Source organism: Seriola aureovittata, chromosome 1 (assembly GCF_021018895.1).
Source record: "Seriola aureovittata isolate HTS-2021-v1 ecotype China chromosome 1, ASM2101889v1, whole genome shotgun sequence".
NCBI classification, from domain to species: Eukaryota; Metazoa; Chordata; class Actinopteri; order Carangiformes; family Carangidae; genus Seriola; species Seriola aureovittata.
Window position 1 is genome coordinate 15,219,796 of NC_079364.1, and position 13,082 is coordinate 15,232,877.

The 13,082-nt window shown below is 37.4% G+C and overlaps 1 protein-coding gene across 7 annotated transcripts in view; it reads left to right on the plus strand.

Annotated features, from left to right (window-relative positions):
* The first annotated feature begins 1,803 nt into the window (after window positions 1–1,803).
* tead1b (TEA domain family member 1b) overlaps window positions 1,804–13,082 on the plus strand; it is a 48,303-nt gene continuing 37,024 nt past the window's right edge. For 4 of the 7 annotated variants that reach the window (XM_056371389.1, XM_056371407.1, XM_056371381.1 and 1 more), the window contains exons 1-2: window positions 1,806–1,982; window positions 2,442–2,571. The gene's annotated coding sequence lies outside the window, so the exon portion shown is untranslated. Of the gene's footprint in view, window positions 1,983–2,441; window positions 2,572–13,082 lie in introns of all 7 variants that reach the window. The other 3 variants (XM_056371363.1, XM_056371373.1, XM_056371353.1) reach the window with 2 other exon arrangements.

Sequence of the window (13,082 nt, forward strand, 5' to 3'; positions counted from 1 at the left end):
TCAAAACTGCTACTTGTCCTCTAGGACCACAAAAAGAAAACCTTGCTGATTTGAGTCTTATGTTCTCTATTTAGCAAATTCTGTATCTGTGATGAAGTTCCTTTTCTGTCTATTGGTCTGTCTGATTGTGCTTTAGATCTGACTGATCCAGTTTTTGCAAAGTGTTGTATTGTTCCATGCACTGCCCCCTTAGAAACTTTTAATCTAGCCATGATTTGACGCAGATTGGACTTCTGACACTTTTACTTAGTTCTGATGCCATTTTCCCCACTATCACAATGCTACTTAGAAAGCAATGATCTGCTGGAAACCTGAGGGACAGTCATATTTATAACAGGTGAACACTGGCTGCAAGTTGAGTTACTTGAACAAGCCTCTGAGAGTAGATCAGGTCCACCCAAGTGTCGTCTGTACACATGCTTCAAAGGGAATACAACTCAGGGAAATCTGACCTTTTGTACAAAGGAGTTAAGTTGGTCAATGCCTCAAATTTGCTTAAATTTGTTTGCTGATCAAGGAATATTTCTTCTTCATTTTACATGACATAACTGTGTTTTTAACGTTTCTGAATTCTCTGACTTTCGGATTATTACCAGGTTTACGTGAAAATATTAGAGATTTTCATAGTGGTCTCAGACTTTTGGTCCCCACTGTACGTAGGCTATACAATATGTGTGTGTCCATCCAATATATGACAGTGCTGACGAGATAGACTTAAAGCGAAAAATACACACAAAAACTGCATTTCAAAGAATATGACATATGGAGCTTCAAAGTGTTCATCATACATTGAAAAATAAGTAGCCTATAAAATAATCACACGAATAAATTGTGGAAAATATATAGAAAAGCAGACCTTTGAAAATGTGCAATTTTAAACAAAATGTCATGAAATAAAAATTATATCCATTAAAATTGGGTTACTATGAAATTAATGCGTAATGAGCTAAGTTTTAATAATTTATTTCACAAATTGCTTGTTCATTTATGTTTCACACAATATTTTAACATGATTATTTATTTCATAATGTCTTTTTTGTTTATCCAATATTCCAAGACATTTTTATTATTGAAATGACAAAACACTCCTCTAGTGCTACCTAGCACATGGGTTTGGTAGCTTGAGGTCATGAGCAGATTATGAAAAAAGGGACTCGTGGGCACAGGCGAGTAAAAGCCCCCCACCTCTTCTGTATAGGACTGAAACTTGTGTCGTTGGTCATGTTGCAGTAATTTTGTGTCTCATTGAAGTTGTTTTTATGGTCACTTTATGTCTCTTTGGTGAAATTTTGACTCTCTATGTAGTTGTTCTGTGTTACTTTGTGGACATTTTTGTCTCTTTTGTCTCTCTCAATTTTTGTCTCTAATAATTTAGTGTTTCTTTGTAGTATTTTTACGTCTCAATGTTTGAACGTTTCAAACGTGTAATGTTAATGTTTCTGTGGCTTTCAAAAATAAATGCTAACAATAACTTCATTCAGAGGATCCGGTCCCATGACTTCTTGGACCCTTGGCTGGGCCTGTGCCCGTAGGCCTATTCGGTAGTCCATCCCTGCTTCGGGCGATCCGAGGGGGACTATGTTATGTATTGGTAACTGTAGCTTGATCAACGCTGTTGCAAGAGGGTTTGACGGCTGTGGAGTTGTAAATTCTGAGTTTCGTCGTGCCCCTGAAGGCGTCACTTCCCGGGATGTTTACTGCCCTCCCAGTCCCCGCCGCTGCCTGCTGTCCAGGCTGGCTGCTGGGCTCGGGATGACGCCACCTCTCGCTCCGCCCCGGCGCAAACTCGCTCTTTGCGTTCATTTCATTCCTCTTCTCATTCCGAGCATTCTTCGCATCTCTGTCAGTGCGCGAAGCGATTCACCTACACCTTCCTGGCTGGCTCAGAAACACCAGAATAACTTGACATAGTATTAAAAATACCCAGTAACATCACATTACCAAAAGAAAGGGACATTTTTATATGAGATATCAATAACGAGGTAAGTTTAACTGGTAGTTGCAGGTATTCCAACTGGTTGTAGACTTCTGTTCGTGGGGTTTAGTTTACGTGTTTTGGAAATGCTGTACAATTTATTAAAATGTTGGCTTAATTTAGGTGTCTTCTATTTATCCCATGGCTTGAAGTAACGTTAGGTCGTCTGTTTCCATCGCTGAGATAGATGGCCGATTCTGGTCGCTGTTGCAACAGGATGCTCACTTTGAACACTCACTGTTGTAGCCTATGGCTTTGACATAGCAGCGAAAAATCTTTGACATTTTTCACATTTTTTGAAAAGAAGCCTGATCATACGCCCCTATAAAAGCCTCAGATGTCGTTTGCCCAGTGCCAGATCCTCAGAAACTCCCGGTGGGATTCAGGATGAACTAAAACATACTGCACGAATAACAATTTTTGGACAAGATGACGGTTGAAAACGTTGCTGTTTTCCTCTCCGTAGTTGGCTCTGCCGGGAGTTGTTGGAGATTTCACCGGAGCATTTTCGGACCACCTCGAAGAAAACGCTGGAGAGACTTGTTGCTTCAACACGTTTGACGGTGCTTTTTTTTAAATCGTCATCGAAGTTTTGTGTAAGTATTTTTTTGTTTGTTTGTAATGTTTGATTGTTACTTATCTCACCAGTCTCCATGTTGTTACTGTAACTCTAACGACACCGACTGAACCGGAGGGAAAGGTTAGCCTAAACTCCTTTATTGTTTCGTATTTCGGGGGGATTAAAGCTCCTCTCTGCCACTCCCTGAGTATCCCATGTCCAAAAACTAGCAGTTTGACAGAAACAATGTACTAAATTACATTTTTGCATATTCTGGCGTTACTTTGGGGGTTTTAAATACTTTTAAAAAGGGGCATTTGGTTATCGTTGAGGAAAACTAGCTTAAATAGATATTTGCGATTCCCTTGTTTTTAAAATAGACTATCCGACCATAAATGGAGATGTAGCCGGTAATATAAAGGCAATTTGGAGCTGCTTTGTAGGAGCTTTTATTTGGGGTTTCCTTCATTGTTTTCCTTTTCCTCCCTCTACTTTCGGAAATGCCTGCTCAGCTAAAACTGAAGTCCCCCAACTGTAGGCCAGCAGTGTGTGTCTGTGTGTGTGTGTGTGTGTGCGTGCGTGCGTGCGTGCGTGCGTGTCACAAAGTTTTACTCCTTTTGGTTTTACAGTGACTCCATCCACATATCTTTCTGTATGCAAAGGGAGGGATGAGAAAAGGCCAAATGTTGTCATTAGCTATAGTAAAGTTATCTTAAAAGTGGGTGTAAGCACTGTTGCACCAAACACTGAAAGATTTCCCCTTTGTGCCAGACTTTGGTTACTCTGCGCCCCCCCTACCCTGACACTTAACTGAATATATGCTGCATTAAATTTTCAGATTTGGTTTGCTTTGAACAAACAGCCCAGTCAGGTCACCAGGCCACAGTTTACACAGCTCAGATATGCTGCTGTGATTCAATCAAAGTATACTTTGATTATATACTTAATTAATTTAGCCAAGGATTATAAAATACATGCTCACATCACCTAATTTATTATGTTTTGGCTTTCCAGTTCTGCTCTTCAGTATCTCAGGCCTCTGTCATCACCAGCTTGAGGAAAATAATTGCTTCTTATTATCATATTATTATTGTTATTATAAGCTTAGTTGAACTGGCACAGCTGAGCAATGGGGCGAGAGAAAGACCAATACAAGCTTTAAAAGGATGTTCTTGAACAAAATCCACTTTCTATCACTACTACTACTAGAAGTTTTTGGCTGCAGCAACTATGAGTCTCTCGCCTCCTTTTTGCACAAGTTCTCTGCTTTCATAATATTAAATATGCTTTTTGTTACAGTTAACTACTGTTAAATATTTTATGCAACTTTGTAGAAAACAAAGATTTAATTTCATTTAATTTAGGTACTAGGGTTTTTATCATTTCCAGGAAACAGTTTGAATGCAGTCAGGCGTAACTGCAGACATGTCACAGTGTAAATCTGCTTGCCTGGAAGAAAAAAAAAGTAGGAGTAGAAATAGATGCTTTGTTTTCAGCTTATGCAACCAGTGGACCTGTTGGATGGAAGCCTGCATAACATTTGTGCAAGAATAGGATGTTGTCTTTGTTTGACCAAATTAGACTTTACTTCTGAAACTAGGAGTTTCCAAACTTCCTCTGCTTTTTGATGGAGCATAACTCAGCACATTAAGTATGAACTACACAGACATGTTCACAGCTATGATGACACTGAGCCTCTCTTTTTGTATACTGTAATAAGTTAAAAGAATGTGAAATTAGTAATGAGCAAAAAAATAAACATACTCAAAATGATGCCATTGTATTGTGATCTACAAAAGTGACATTTAAGCAGATGTCGATAGATATCTGAATGAAAGAGGGTTGCGCTGCTGTAGATACAGTGTTTTAGAAGCTACACAGGTGGTGTGTAACATTAATGCATTTGTCATTCAGATTTTGTTCCTTTATGTTCTCTTGTTGAGGTCTGAGAGCAGGACCACATAGTTGTGGTCCATATAGTTTATCTGTTGTGAAATGTGGATAGAATAATATGCTTTTATGAAGCACACAGTGGACTGTGTTACTTCTTATAGTAAAGTGAGACTGTTCTTCTCTTTGGTTGTCCATACCAAATATTGTTTAAGGGCCGTTGACTTTCAGAACATAATATTTTGGCCAAATATCTGTCAAATGTATTTGCTTATTTTGTGCTTGATGAGGAAACATAGCAAATATGAATTCTTGCTTTTGCTTTTACAAAGTATAGATTTACTTTCTCCTGCCAGGGGTGGGGTTTTGTGAGCCCAGCATTACATGTATATTACACATATCAGTCTTCTTACCATTATAATTTTCATGTATGTATGTTTGTGGAATGACACAGAATTTGAAATCGTCTTTCCATACAATAATCCGAGGATATGACCATGTATACTTTTCGGCTCTTGGGGATATTATTTCCAGATGAATCATTTAGTATAATATATAGATGATTTTAGTTACAGATTTTTTTTTTTGTATAACCATAGAAGGAATCCAAACTGCCCCTTTTGCCATCCATATCATCCCCATTAGCCAGCATTTTTGAATAACCCCTAGTGATTAATAGCACATTAAGAGATACAGTCTCCAGCAGGATGCACCTGTGTACTCTGTGCTCCATGCAACAGGTACTGTGGAGCAGTGATGTATTTATTTTCTCAGGATTGAATTTCATTTAAAATGATCTTTTCAATACCACTAGTATTATTTTAAAATAAGATTATTTTGGGGTCCTACTTGATTTCTGATGTAAATAGAACTATAATCAACTATAATAAACTCCAATTGTAGATTTGGGCTTAATATTTATATATATAAATGTAGATGTTATACAAAAGTCTTAAAATTGAAACTGTTACCAGTTTGGAGTTAAGGTCATATCTATCTGGTAAATCACACTATAAGCTGTCGTTTGTGTTTAGTAGTGTTTGTGTGCACAACAGAGGAGATTTAAAAGGAAAAAAATGTCTGCTTATGTTTAGGTTTTTGGTTTGTGGGTTACAGCCTTGTCACCACTTAGATTAGATGATAGGTCTTTGACAAGATGCTTTCATGGTTCAGATGATATTTGTTACCATCAACAGTTAAAGGCTTTGATAGTGCATAGTTTCTACAGCTCTTGGGAATCAAGCCATACCATACATGCAGGCCCTGTGAACAGACACTTGATGTTAGAAATAAATGCTTTACCTGAGTGAAAATACAGTATGTGTTTTATATATGTAGGCTATGTGTAACAAGGCATGTTCTCTCCTTGTAGCAAGGGCCTGATAAATTCCTCATGGGAATGTGAACACATTATGTGTGCCACATTTTAATTGAAATGATAATACATGATACTATTTTTTTGTTATGAAAATACCAGGCCATAACAATATCTGTGATGTGTAATTGAGTCTGAACACAGAGTCATTAATTGTGTAATTAGATGTGATGTGTGGCAGCGGTAGAATCACATCAAACCATCAGTGTTCTCCATGGTCAAAGCACGCTTTAAAAAGAGGACACTCCTGCAGGCTTCCAGACTGTGTGTGCCCTGAGGTAAACCCTGGTCTAGAAAGGGAATTTTAGAGTATGCGCTGCTGCTCAGCAGTTTGAGCTGGGCCCACTGAGGCCAGCGGAGAGTGCCACCAAAAAGGAAAAGCTGGCTCAAAGCCACTGACGTCATCTAAGTAAATCTGCTTCAGCACTGCAGCCATAAAATGACTGCCAGCTACCGAATGCACTTTGGCCTTGTCAACCACCTTAGTGGTGCAACACAGTTTTTTTTCTCCATGTGCATACTTATGGAAGACAGCCTGTGTTTAAGTCGAGTCCCATTTTGCTTGAGTAGTAACAGACTTTGCCTGTTCATTCAAAAGGAACAAGTCATGTTTGAGCCTTTCTAGGTTTACACAAAGCACCAAATGACTGAGCGTCTCATACCCTTTGAAGTCATACCACTTTAATATTACAGTCTTATAATGTTTACCATATGGCAATCTCAATCATTTGCACTGGAAAAAAAGTATTTAGACTTAATAATGTCTTAACCACTTACTGTATTATTGACGTGGAGTGCCGTAGAAGTAATTTAGTCGCTGGGACATGTACTTTTTCTTACTGTTTTTGTTTGAATAAAAAGACAAATAAATGAGCTGCCTCATGATCACTCACAGACGAAAAGCAATATGTACACCATGAATCATTAGATGAGTCAGTTTCTGAAACCACTATAAACATTTTGAGTTCTTAACCACAATGAAAGCAGGAAATCTCAGCTTCAACAACTTCCTGTCTCTGGTGGCCATAGTAGCGGTAGTGGTGTTCAGCTTCCCACTAGTGAAAAGAAACAAAGGCACACAGTCACTTCATTTACTGTGTATAATTTGCGGCTTGTATTCAAATGTGGGTTATTCAGTCTCTCTGGCACCATATTCTCCAGTCGTTGCTTGTAATAAATTCCCACAAGACCTTTCATCAATGGTCGTTGTGTTGTTATCATGGCCGACACAGATCAGGCAGACTCTCTCTGCCCTGAAGGTGCCCTGGATTCAGTGGAGGCACAGATAGACTGGAGGGTAAGCTCCCAACATTAATATGCAGGCTGTGCCCAGTAAATTAGTTTGGAATCCGAGCCGGGACACAGCAGTGGAGAGCTGTATTGTCCACTGGACTTGACACTTACTTTTTTCCCTCATGTGCTCTTAAGTTAAAAAATTTAAGAGCGCATAAAGAACTTTAGGGGCGTAATGAAAATTTATCAAATAATGTGTTTTTCCTCAATAAAGGGATAAGAGGAGACATTTACAAGCAAAATGATTTAATTTATTTGAATACAAAAACGTACATACGTTTTTTAATTATTATCAAACTGTATTTATTTAATAATGATGTTATTATTTATACTTAACTGTATAAACGATATAAACAGTATGAACGTGGGAATGTTTTCTGCCACTGTAGGTGGAGGATGATCTGGTATCGCCACCAGGGGCTTCAGTTAACGTTACTTTGTTGCCTTCCTCGTCCATCTCCGGCATCTGCTTCTCGGTGTTGGGTGTATCAGTCAAAACTTTGTGTATGTTGCTACTGAACTTTTCATATCTATCTAGCTCACTGTGTGTTCACTGCTGGTGTTTTTCTTTTTTTTGTAGAAAAGTTGAGTCTAAAGGCCCGTTAATGCTGACGAGTGGATCATACGATTTTTTTTTTCAACAGACAGCACTGGTTCAGTGCAGTGACGGCATCATCATCACCGTGCTGAACCAGGGCTCGACAATTTGCAAGCGATTCACTCTCGTAAACTTTTTTTCTCTATTTAGTCCGTTAATAGAACCAAATAGTAAACATTTTCTACAAGGTGTCTCGATGGTTTATAATTCCATCACTATCTTTTGTTTTCTCATTTTTAGAGAGTATGTAGTTAGGGCTGCAGCTAACGATTATTTTTGATTAATCTACCGATTACTTTTTTGCTTCCAGGTGATGTCGTCATGTCTTGTTTTGTCCAGATCTCAAACATATTCAGTGTAAAAATCATTGAAGACTATTGAAAGTGGCAGATATTCATAGATTTTTTTGTCGAATGACTAATTAATTAACCGAATAACTGTTGCAGCTCTATACGTAGTCCAAAAAGCATAAAAAGACCAAAAGCAAAGGTGTGTTAGTCTGTTTCTTATAGTCTCTGACATCCACAGCCTGTCTCTGGCTCTGAGCAACAAGTGTTTATTCTGACCGAAGATGTAAATATCACAAATATATATTTAGACTTTTCAAATAAGCTTGTAATTGTTTTCAGCAAACATTACTCAAACAGAAGTGAACAGTATATTAATAATAACAATTAACATACATTTGGTGCTCTTGTAAGTATTTTAGGCAGCAGTATGGTGTATGTGGGATCAACTGCCTACAGTGTGTGCATTTCTGGTAATAAAACAGCATGTCACATGCAGCGGTGTGGCTCATTGATGTGTTTTTGATTTTGTACAATATCTGAGGTCTATTGCACTGAGGAAAAATATCTATCAGGTTTTCACTACACAGATGATCCCTTGTTAGTAGACTTGGTGAAATTTAATCATCATTTCATTTCCAATTTTCATATATGTTGATATTATTATTTACAAATTGGACTTTGTATAAGTAGCCAGTTCTTAGCTCCTGATGGAACACGGACTAAATTTGCTTTTCAGTGTTGTCCACACTGAAGACTGGACATCTTTTTCTTTGTATAGTCTTAGTATAGTGTCTAACTTAATAACGTGCTGCTTAGTGTCTTACAAAAAATATCAGCCTTGGATCCTTATTTCTCATTACCCATCGAATGCCCCAAAAATTCCAATTACACTAAGCTATACAAGTCAAGATAAATTTAATGTTTGTGTTTGGTTTGTGCACTAATCTCAAAATTGGTTTTTTTCTTTCTTTTTTTGATGAACTACAAGAGGTCAAAAATAGAAAAGTCATTGTTACATTTCTGTTACTATCGCAGGATCTTTGTATCCTCCTATCTGTTGTCCTGCTCCCACATGGAGAGCCTGCCTCTTCATACCACTGTTGACCCAGATGAAGAAGAGAAATTTGGAAAAATATGTAATTTCTCCTGTTGCTATGTTAAACAAAAGATTTTTAATTTACGTTTAGTTTGGCTTTTGTTTTTGTGACCATGCAAATACTCTGGTGTACTGTAGTGTCAATATTTCTTGCGTTGTATTGGACTAAAACACATTTAGAATTTTCTTCAGTTACCAGTAACAATTCCCCATAAATATTTACATCATTAAAAAACCTAAATAATCTCTTTAGGAATATTTATGCTGTGACTTGCTCCTCTTAATGAATAATTATTTCAACAGCAACCTTGTAACATTTTAGGGAAAACTTCACATTCATGCAAGGCAATATGTTGGTATAACATCAAATCTACATTACTAATGATATTGCAAAAATATTTGTGCACAAATACATTCTTATTGCACTCTCAGTCATTACCAAAATAAAGTCACATCATACATAATTTGTAAGTAGAAAAAATAATCACATTTGATTTTGTTAATGTCACCTGGCTGCACAGCAACCCTTAGGAGACTGTTTTATGGCAGATGAATCCAGTGTGATATGAAGGAGTTGCCAGGGGAAAAAAGAAAGGAGGGGAAAGGAATAATGAGACGAGACAAGAAAGAAAGAAGTATATGGGGGGATAAATGATGGCCAGAAAAGCAGAAGAAAGGAGATGGAAGTCGGTGTGAATTGGCAGAGCCAAATGCAAATGGTGGCCTTCATGCTCATCACTGTGATTTGTTTTTTCATGCCCATCCGCACGCGTCCTGATTGAGCCAGTGGCCAGCCCTCGGCCTGCTCTGCTCTCATAACTGTCAGGAGATCCTTTATCTGACGGACCTTTATTTACAGCTTTAATTTCCTGAGCTTTATGTGTTCCGCTCGCACTCCACACCGCTGTGACATGGGCGTATGGTGTCTGGAATGCACTGCAAATTTTTTGATAGGCAAATATCCTCTGAGCTTTCATTACATTTCATGTTTGAATGATAAATTGTATTTTTTATATATTTTAGTATTACTGGCAGGACAGTGATGTATCCTCAGAAGGAGAGATTTTTGTCTCTGAGATTACAGTCAATTTTACCTCTGTTGTTCAGAGTGGAAGACCTTTAGCTATGCCTCTTTTCTCGGCTGCCGACATATCTGATGTTGTCCAGGTCATGTTGTTGCTACCTGTTTCTCAGACTGAGGCAGGTAGAAAGAGCTGCTTTGACAGAACCTGTAAATCAATCCCATTCTCTGGCAAACAAAGATTGATCCCACAGTGGCCTGATGGTTGCTGGGTGGTGGGATCCAGGCCTCAGATTTGAGTGGGATGATATCAGACAGATTCATGGCACCTAAGCATGCCGGTTCAAAGAGGCATGAAATAAACACTAGGCCACTGCCAATAAAAGAAGCAGCATAAGTACGTTTTCTAGCTTCTCCAGTGGACCTTCGGAAATTGGTATTGAAAACCTTGTTTATTCATTCATCTGTACTCCAGAGCTGTAGATTTATTCATGAAACATAAAGGAAAATACAGAATCAATCGTTTTTCTTGCATAGTTTGGTGACATACTGTATTCTGTTTGGAAATGTTTTTGACATGACTGTGGTCATTTAAATTTTTCCCTGCTATCCGTCCCGATTTATTTTCTTAAATTAAATTGCAGGAGTTAAGTATGTGCTTCAATAGTTTTTCATTTTTAAGTAAATGCTGGGACTGGTGTTCATTGTTGCACCTGTTTTGTTGATTTTAATTTATTTTAGACAGTATCCGCATGCCTCAACTTTGCCCTGAGTGACAAAGCTTTCTAAATAAACTCGGAAGGGTATCTCTATTGATTTTAGGTTAATTTTATTTAATTTTTTGTATTCCTTTAACTGCATCTCAAGGTCCTCAAAGACTTCATTCCATAAACATGCTTTTCCTGAAATAATTAATTTGTTTTAATGACAGACACTAAATGGAATTTCAGAAACGTCTGTCATTGTAAATGTTCATAGTTGGTTATGTGTTTCTTAAAATGAAATACTTTTGACATTGCTGTTATAATTATGCAAAGGCCAGGATATGTCTTTATAACATGCTGAAAATTTTGAGTTTTGAAATCACAGGGTAATTATAGTTTTACACACTGTGGCCTTAACTACTATGGGCCATTATGGGGTGCACAAAAGTCATTCACAGAATCATTATTGCACCCTCTGAGATAACGGCACAAAAGAACTCCACATGGAAAATTACATTTGAGACCTCTCATCTGCTATTTCATTACCTTGCTCTGTCTGATGGGTGAAATGGGTTCTCTTAATTTAAGGAGCTGGATTCCAGCTTGGTGAGTGGTTTATGTAATCTCACAGTAAGTGTAATTTCCCATAATGCCATGTCACAGCTACTACTCTGCTTAGCTACCACATTCACTTATTGCATTGCGGGCCATCTTTACCCCGCATCTCACAAATAAGACCATTTCTATGGTGTACACCTTCCAAAGACAGAAGTATGCAATTATCTGTAAGCCACAAGTGTTTCTATGGGTGACATTCATACCTTCTTTTGACAGACACACATTAGTCCGCAGATTCTAAGGCACTAAGAGACTGTCTTCAATGACAACGCTGCTAGGTTATTCACATGTTGCACATCGCAAAAGCATCCAATTGATGTCATGGGATACAAAGAAACTAATCTATTGAGGATGGGGATGACTTTTATTCTGTATTGTTTCAGTATTTGTATGCGGACAAGTCAGCAAACCCCATTATCAGGTGGCATGATAAGATATAGATAACAGTGTTACTATTTTAATAGATAAATAAGCCTATATGTTGATTTTCTGTTTACTCGTACTGGTATTTAAAGAAGACCTATGCATTCCCATTTATTGTGGACACATGAACAACCTTACCCCACACCCTTTTCCTTCTTCATTGCAAACAGTCATTTCTTTCTTCAATAATCCACCAAATCTCACATTATATGTTGGTAATGGTTTAATGTTTTAGCAACATTTATAGTTTGACAGTGTAGCATCAAGGAGCAAGAGCTGAATGAGTGAAAACAGTTGGGATAGTTTCGTCAGTCATCCAAAAAATAAGATATTTTGGATTCTCTGCAGTGCAGTGTCTCACAAATCTACACTTACAGTATACAGTATGTGTCTGCACTATATAATTTTTTATTTATTAGTGGTTCATTTAATTACAATAAAAAGATTCCTTTAACTATGTGTAGCTGAGTGATACACTGTTGGCAAAGACATTGACTTTGTTAGTTGTCAAATTATATGAAGCAGTAGCAATTATTTGAACATCATGTAATGTTAACACATGTAGTGTTACATAACATTTTGTAGAAACTCATAAAGTTCTTATCATGTTGCTAATAATTTATATATTTGTTGACCGTAATGCTTAAATCCTTCAATAAATTATTTATAAATGTTAAATTGCATTAGTCTGCACCCATGTTTTATTCATGTTCATATAAATCTGCACACTCTCCAAACATCTGCTATTTGCAGCTAAAGTTGAATTAAGTCTTTCAGTTCAAAGTGTTACCATTACTTAGACTTTCTGAAATTGTTGAAAATATATTCCCGAAGTGTTAAATAAAGGATCAGGATGAAGTAGAACAGTAGAACTGCCAGACTGTGGCAGACAATTTGTTTAATCCACAAGAAATTCTGAGAAAACATTACTCAGATGACAAAGAAACAGATTGAAATAAGTAGGAAAACAGCATACCTGCTGCCCCAATCATGATTATATTACAGATTATTATTACAGATCAGGAAATTATGTGATGGTGCACAAAACATCATCAGAGCAGTTATTTCTTTAAATAGTGGATTGGAAGTCGAGAGTCAGCTTATCTGGTGATGTCTGGTTTGTTGTGTTGTTTGTATTAGATGACTTGTTTCAGTTTTCTCAGATAATGATCAGCATCCAGAAGACACATTTGATCTCACATTAGAGAAAAGCCCTCTGGAGAACCATTGTTTATGGAGT